The sequence below is a fragment of the Ornithorhynchus anatinus genome, chromosome 9, assembly GCF_004115215.2.
Source record: "Ornithorhynchus anatinus isolate Pmale09 chromosome 9, mOrnAna1.pri.v4, whole genome shotgun sequence".
Classification (NCBI taxonomy): Eukaryota; Metazoa; Chordata; class Mammalia; order Monotremata; family Ornithorhynchidae; genus Ornithorhynchus; species Ornithorhynchus anatinus.
Genome location: NC_041736.1, coordinates 50,771,032 through 50,776,274, shown reverse-complemented (window position 1 = coordinate 50,776,274; position 5,243 = coordinate 50,771,032). Strand labels below are relative to the sequence as shown.

At 43.3% G+C, this 5,243-nt stretch overlaps 1 protein-coding gene and 1 long non-coding RNA gene across 3 annotated transcripts in view; one reads left to right on the top strand and one right to left on the bottom strand.

Moving 5' to 3' along the window:
* The window catches only part of MEIS1 (Meis homeobox 1), a 144,100-nt gene extending 143,678 nt beyond the window's left edge, over positions 1-422 (top strand). For both annotated transcript variants that reach the window (XM_029071680.2, XM_029071681.2), the window contains exon 12: positions 1-422. This exon is cut by the window's left edge and continues 409 nt beyond it. The gene's annotated coding sequence lies outside the window, so the exon portion shown is untranslated.
* Positions 1-713, bottom strand: part of LOC114814198 — a 4,960-nt gene extending 4,247 nt beyond the window's left edge. Inside the window, exon 1 of the long non-coding RNA XR_003761945.2 lies at positions 578-713. This is a non-coding gene — a long non-coding RNA (uncharacterized LOC114814198). The remainder of the gene's footprint in view (positions 1-577) is intronic.
* Positions 714-5,243: the final 4,530 nt, after the last annotated feature.

Below are 5,243 nucleotides of genomic sequence, written 5' to 3'. Positions count from 1 at the left end.
CCCTTAGAAAGCAGAAACACCAACTGAAGTCAACTTTGGGGACATGCTAAATAACTATATAGGACATTAAGAGAACAAAGAGTGAAATATTGTAAATGCTATTATACTGTTATTCCATATTACGTTGTTTCTTATAGATTTTTTAAAAAAAATGTGAAATTTTTCCACACTATGTGTGTTGTTTCCATAGCTCTTCACTTCCTCCAGAAGCCTCCTTACATTAAAAAGCCTTACAGTTATCCTGCAAATGACGGAAAGGGCTGATTTGCAGGATTTTTAGAGCATTAAAATAATTATGTCAGGCAGAAGAATCTTTCTTCTATCCTAGGATTTCAGCCATGCACGCTCTCTTGCTCATCTTTCTGGCCTGTCTCTCCCCCCTCTGTCTTTTGCTCTCCCTTCTCTCCCATCCCCTTTCTATTTCTCCCTCTCTCTCTCCCTCTCTCTCTCCCCCCCCTTACACTCTCTCTCTCTACCTCTCTCCCTCCCCATGACTGTTCCCCTCCCATTTCTCCCCCCCCCATCTCTCTCTTCCTAGCCTGGGGCCTGAATTTGCATGTCTAATTCATTTACTCACCATATTTGAATTGGCCTGAACAGATGTAAATCGGGAAGGATGGGAAAAACTGCAGTCATCAACAATGATTAATCAGCTGTTGCAGGCAGTGTCTTAAGGAGACTGGTAGGAGGAGGCATGGAAACCAAAAGGCAGTGTGTTTTGAAGCCTAATTGTCACATCAGAGCATCATTGTCCCCATGCAACAACCACCACCTTATACATCACTTCCTGTTTTATGCAGCTCAAAATACATGAACTGAAGATTTATTTTTAATATGTTGACTTTATTTCTGAGCAAAGCATCAGTCGTGTGCATTTTTCCATAGTCCCATCTTGGAGCATTTATGTATACATTGTAAATAAATTTTGTGCAAAAAGGACTGGAAAAATGAACTGTATTATTGCAATTTTTTGTAAAAGTAGCAGTTTGGTATGAGTTGGCATGCATACAGATTTACTAAGTGGGATAAGCTAATTATACTTTTGTTGTGGTTAAACAAATGCTTGTTGATAGCCTTTTTCTATCAAGAAACCAAGGAGCTAATTATTAATAATAATCATTGCACACTGAGTCTTAGAGTTTCTGATTGAAACAGTTTGGATTGTATAATAACTCAAGCCCAGTTGTAGTAGTTTGAGTGCAGTAATGAAATCTGAATCTAAAATAAAAACAAATTATTTTTTGTCATGTTGACTCGCTTGAAAAATTTGTTTACTGACTCCCAAATTTGTAATAACCCTCTAACAATAAATGAGGCCCCAAATTTCAAAATTAATCATTAATGCCCCCAAATGAATTTATAATAGTCTTCGAAAGCCGATTGCATGGTAAATGATTATTAATGCTAACGAATACTAATCATCAACAACTTGAGATTATTTTTGAAGCTTCCTCGGTAGTCAGCTTCTAGCATTAGCCAATTTAGCACCCAAGAACACTACCCTCACTGAAAGACACCAGATCGAGTCTCCTATCCAGAAAATGACTCATCTAATATCTGAATTAAATTATTCAAGCAAATACATGATTATTGTAAATCTAAGTACTAAGTTTAGTTTATTAGAAACAATGTTACCTATGATGAGTCGTGCACATTTATTAGGAAATTAACTATGGGAATTGAAGATGATAGACTCTAAAATCTAATTCTCGTAAATGTTCTGTGTTCTCATTGGATGAAAACTGGTTATTAACCAATTTTCCAGCACAGCTGTACTTTTTGCTCTGCAGCCAGCTAAATAGTACAAAATGACATGTTTAAGCTGGAATACCTTGTAATTTTCTTTAAATAAAATTGCAGCTATAAAAAGCGTTTCCAAGGCTGAGGAAAATATACAAATATTTTAATTAAGGCAGATTCATAAAAAATAAACCTTTTAGCAGCGATGGCTCTGTAAACAAAAGATGGAGTCTGGGAAGGAAGGGCAGCTCCACTCAGAAGTCTGCCATTCAAGTCGATGTCACCCCATAAACCCGCCCTAAACGATTCTATTTTCTGTTTGAAAAGAGAAACCAGTCGTTGGTTGGGTTTACTAGGTGATGCTTGATTGACTGACTTACCTGTTAGAGCAGCTGTGCGCACTCTCACCTTTTGTTTACTGGAGTCTATTTCTCCATCCGGGGATCTTTTCCAACTGAAAAGGAGTTTTTTGGTGTTTGTTTTTTTGTTTTACCTTTCTCAGACCGAGGGATCCTTTTTTATTCTTCTCCTTGGGAAGGGAGGGCAGTTGAGAGTCTCTAGGAGTAGCCTCTCCTGGAGAACGTGAATTCCCTCCCCATAGGTGGTTACTAGCAGTTAACGACCATTTGTTTACTTTTTCCATTAAATAATAAACGTGTTCCAAACGAACCGGCCACTTCTCCTCGGCCCCACCCCTCCGGCCCGAGTGAAAACTCTCGTCCCTGTCGACCCTGTGGGGTTGTGTGTGTGTGTTTGTGTGTGCATTAGTGGCTCCGGATGGGGGAGGAAAGTTGATTGGAGAGGAAAAGGATGGAGGGCAAGGATTGGGGAATATTAGAAGGCAGCTAAAGAGGGCAGCGATTTAGAGAAAGGAAAATAATAAAGCAAGCCGTTGCCTTTTCTGCTTTCTTTCTGGGTGAACACGTGTGTGTGTGTGTGTGTGTGTCCTCCAGCATCTATTCCCTGCCCCCAGCTTTTTATGGGGCTATTTTATTGATGCCGACCATTTTTAGATATTCCCCCTGCAAATTTCCTAGCCTGCTCCGGGGTCGTCGAGGACACATCTCTGAGGGGTGGAAATAACGGAAAAGCTGAAAGAGTGTTCCTGATGCTCCTTAAAAGACAAAAACAAAACGCCCTCCTCTCAACACGGGGACACCTGGGGTTGGGGTGGGGGGTGGAGCAGAGTCGAGCACACTGTTACCTAATATGACTTTTTTTTTACATCTCGAATGAAAAACACTATTATATCCCAAGATATTTAATCAGCTGTAATTATAACACATTCAAAATGAATAATATGCCTTGACAGTATTTTTATTGTTATTGTTCATTGCGTGATGTTAGACGGCTTTAGAAGCACAGGAAAGAGAAGGAAACGGGCTACAAATGGGGAATTACCCTCGTTTAGCATTAAAATTCATTTAGATAAAATTGCCACAAACATTTAAATGGGAAGATTAGTTCCCCCTCACGCCTTATTGCACTCGCTCAATGGTTCCGTTAAGAACATTTTACACGTTGGAAATTCCGTCTTCTCAGGCTGCTCGCTGTTTCCTAGCTACCCACATTCAAAGCAAAAGCAGCAGCAGCAGCAAGGGAAAAAAAAAAGTTTTGGCAACTAGTCTGCAATTCATCCGCTTGGATCTGCTCTAGGAGAGGAAGAAAAAAAAATCTGCCTTCCCCTCCATCCTCCCCTTTTAGGCCTCCTTCCCCCTCCCCAACTCCTTACCACCCTTTCTCCCCCACCCCTCCTTTTTGTGTGTGTGTGTGTGTGTGGAAACTGCAGGGTCCTGTCCAAAGGGAGACAAGTTGTTTAGAGATTTGGAAGTTTGTGTGTTTCCCTTTTTTCCCCTCTAAAGAGTCAAAGTGATCCTATCCCTTCCTCTCCTTTCTTTTCTTCAGAAGTGAAAGGGAGGGCAGAGAGAGAGACAGAGAGAATTTGTCCAAGTCAAGCAGGTTTGGCCTTTTTCTTCCATCAGAGTATTTCCAGGAAATTCATTTCACCACGATCCTGCCGTGTTTGATATTAGAAATCTCTAGAGGATTAGTTTAAAACTAGATTTTTCTGCCTTCCTCTCTTTTTTCTCCTCCCCTCCTCCTCCTCCTGCTGTCTGTCCTCCCTGCTCTCCCTCCCTCTCCCCTCCTCCCCCCCCCCCCCCCCCCCCCGGCTCCCTCGCCTTTCTCCTTCTCTTTCTTTCCCACTCCCCCTCCCACCTTTCTCTCTCCTTCTGCAGAAACGAAGTGAAAGAGGAATCTCAGCTTCGACTGCCATCTTTTGGGGATTTGGAAAAACGACTCGGTAGGAAGGGGGAGGGAGGTGAGGCTGGAGGGGGAGATGGGGAGGAGGTGGGGGTGGGGGTTGTGGGGGGGGAAATCCCCTTATTATCCTGTGTCGGAACGGGCTCCCTTAATCTGATGCTTAAATATTTGATGTGGAAAAATTAGCCATAAAATTAGTTACTAACAATTTTAAATTGAAATCACTTATCGAATTATAAACGCATTAAAGCTGTATGGATGGTATTAGGAGTTACTCTGGAGGCATCGCCTGTCTCCTCCACCAAGATGCGCAATCCAAGTTTCGTTGGTGGGAGAGAGGGAGGAGTCTTTTTCCTTCTTTTTTTTTTTTTTTGCTTTTTCTTTTTTCCCCTCCAGCAGCAGGACCTGCTTGGGACCTGAGGAGAGGCGGGAGGAGACGTTGACAAAATGAGGGGCGGGAAAGAAAAGCCCCCAAATCGCACCCCGAATTGAGGCCTCTGTCCTTCCCCAGCCCTGGACGGTGGGGCGGTGGGGGCTTTTCATTCATATTGTTAACAATATAATATTATTGTTATTAAGATTCAATCGTATTTATTGAGCGTTTATTATGTGCAGAGCACTGTACTAGGCTTTTGTTGAACCCGGCCCATTTGGACTCAGGAGGGCCCGGCTCCGGGGGGCCAGGGCACAGGTTGGCCAGGTGGTCTCATCCCCCCCCCCCCATCCCAACCCTCGCCGCGCCCCTCTTGCCCCCTCCCCGGGTCCGAGGAGTCGCCACAGGGAGGGCACAGGACCCTCCGGCCCGGGCTGGGGAGGATGCGATCTTCCTGAGCCTCAGCCTCAGTGTCCCTCGCCCAAAGACGCATCTTAATACAGTGCTAAGCGCTTAGTATAGTGCTCTGCACACAGTAGGCGCTCAATAAATGCGATTGAATACATCTTAATATAATAATAACAATATTAACAATATTATTAATATTGTTAGCAATATTACTATTAACAATAATAAAGGTATTTGTTAAGCCCTTACTCTGTGCCAAGTACTGCTCTAAGCCCTGGGATAGATACACATTAATGAGGTTGTACCACGTGGAGTTGACAGTCTTCACCCCCATTTTCCAGATGAGGGAACTGAGGCCCAGAGAAGTTAAGTGACTCGCCCATGGTCACACAGCAGACGTGGTGGAGCCGGATTAGAGCCCTCTTCCTCTGACTCCCAAGCCCGGGCTCTTTCCACTAAG